The following is a 2,500-nucleotide window of genomic DNA, read 5'->3' as shown; positions in this document are numbered from 1 at the left end:
AAAACAATTTTGCCCTCAAGTTTTAGAGATTCCAACTTTTCTCTCTCATAAAGAGAGTGCATCTAACAAGTAGTTTTGTGCAATTCCCCCGAGAACATGAAAGCTTGTTTTAACATTTGCACATAAATAAATAGTTCACCCCAAAATTAAAATTTCCTGATAATTTACTCACCCTAATGCCGTCCAAGATGTTCATGTCTTTCTTTCTTCAGAGGAAAATAAATTTTAAAAAAATATATATATTTTTTTTTAGTAAAACATTTAAGGATTTTTGGATATTGGATATTGAACGTCTACATCACTGCAGTTTCAAAGGGCTCTGAAGTGATTCGAATGGTATGGTGCGATCCCAGCTGTGGAATAGGGTCTTATCTAGCGAAATTATTGGTAATTTTCTAAAATAAAAATCGATATATTTTTTAACCACAATTGATAATCTTGTGCTAGTCTGTGATGAGCCAGGCATGACAATCACGTTGAAAGGTCACACCGAAAGTGGTCAGAAGTACCACTCCATTGTTTACAAATCAAATGCTCTAAGACTAATAGAAACGCTTTTAACATAAACGGTAAAACAATAATAAATATGTGAGTCAACATACAATACAATTTGAATGATCCCTCCACACTTTGTAAACAATGCGGCGGTACTTCCGCCCAAGTTTGGTGTGACCTTTTCAACCTGATTATGTCATGCCTGAAACATCATAGACCAGCATAAGACGATCAATTGTGGTTCAAAAGTATATAGATTTATTTTATTTTTAGAAAATGAGAAATCGCTTCGCTAGATAAGACCCTATTCCTCAGCTGGGATCGCACGGTACCATTTTAAGCACTTTAGAGCCCTTTGGAACTGCATTGATGTGGACGTTCAACTATTGGTTGCAATTGAAGTCCATTGTTGGGAGAAAACGCCTAAAATGTTTTCCTCAAAAAAAACAACTTTTCTTTTCCATTTAAGAAAGAAAGACATGAACATCTTGGATGGCATTGGGAGTAAATTATCAGGAAATTTACATTTTGGGGTGAACTAATACTTTAAGCAAATGAACATACTGTACAAATATAAAATCAATCTGTTTATCTTTCACACCTCAGTTCAGAAAATTGACATTGTGCAGCTTTGTTTTGTTCTTGCCATCACTCTCAGAAAAAATATCTTTTTTTACCCTTCTTTGGGGAATCTGTACAATTATTTAACTTCCTGCAGATATGGTCTGCTGATCTATCAGTGAGGAAATGTGTGCTTAGACTATTCTGAAATTGCAACACAACAGAGTTCTCAGCAATAGAGGCAGAACGATGGATCTACGGATTAAAATAAAAATTCAATTTCAAAGTAAATGAAAAGTTGCTTACATGATTTCACTGAATAACTAGTGCGCCAGTTCTGTAAGTGCTGTGGCATGCAGTATATCAATAATTTTGGTTGTCATGTTAAGCTGCTTTAATTCTACAAACAATTCTAATTGTAAAAAAACAAAACAAAAAACAATTGAATTTTTTTTTTTTACAGAACACAGAAGAAAAAAAAATCTTGTGTAGGACACCATTTTACACTGTAACTGTAAGCTGACTTTTTAAGGATTTAATTTTTGGTGCCAAGTCCACCTTTCCAAGGTTAAAAAATACCTGCTGGATGAAATGGAAAGTGTTTTTCATACACTTTGGATAGTCCAAGTGAAGGCCATAAATGAGTCCAAAAGAAGACAGAAGGCCTGAGGCAGGTTGTCTGGTTTCATAACCGAATTCCCTTCCAAGATGATGCACACTTGGGAAGGGTTCACCTGTGGACTTTCTGCATCAACACATAGGATTCCTACGGGAATTTGGTGGTACGAGTCCTCATCAGTAACATCCTAACAAAGAAAGAAACAAGATCATTGCAGTTAAATAATATGTTGACGACTAAAACCTATTTCCAACTATAAAATCAAGCATGTGTAATCTCCACAGAAGTAAACAAAAGCAATCAATACCAGTCATAAAGTCATGCACTAAACAGGACAAATGTTCTCCTTTGATGTCATGCCACATTCATGGCAGTTTTGCAACCTGGCCATGTATAAATTATGATAGCACTGTCCTTCAAAATCAAAATATATTGGGCAAGTTTTTTTTATACATACAAGTTGGTTTACCAAAAAATGAATTTAATTTAAAATGTCATTAATTACTTTAATCATTAAAATAATTCATGGGACTCCAGTAAAAAAGAAGTTAGTAGCAGACAAATCTTCATTAAAGGGTTAGTTCCCCCAAAAATGAAATTTGTTATTAATTACTCACCCTCATGTCATTCGACACCCGTAACACAAGTGAAGATATTTTTGTTGAAAGCTGATGCTGAGAAAGGCTTCAGATAGGCCTTCATTGGCATTCAGTACATTTACACTCACAAGACCCATAAAGGCCCTAAAGACGCCGATACAAAGTCCATCTCACTACAGTGGCTGTACAATCATTTTACGAAGCAACGAGAATAGTTTTTGTGCAC

At 34.9% G+C, this 2,500-nt stretch overlaps 1 long non-coding RNA gene across 2 annotated transcripts in view; it reads right to left on the bottom strand.

The window, feature by feature from the left end:
* Positions 1 to 2,500, bottom strand: part of LOC137045129 (uncharacterized) — a 4,813-nt gene that overhangs the window by 51 nt on the left and 2,262 nt on the right. For both annotated transcript variants that reach the window (XR_010898698.1, XR_010898699.1), the window contains one exon: positions 1 to 1,862. This exon is cut by the window's left edge and continues 51 nt beyond it. This is a non-coding gene — a long non-coding RNA (uncharacterized lncRNA). The remainder of the gene's footprint in view (positions 1,863 to 2,500) is intronic.

This window comes from Pseudorasbora parva, chromosome 17 (assembly GCF_024679245.1).
Source record: "Pseudorasbora parva isolate DD20220531a chromosome 17, ASM2467924v1, whole genome shotgun sequence".
Classification (NCBI taxonomy): domain Eukaryota; kingdom Metazoa; phylum Chordata; class Actinopteri; order Cypriniformes; family Gobionidae; genus Pseudorasbora; species Pseudorasbora parva.
This window is presented reverse-complemented; position numbering and strand designations above follow the sequence as displayed.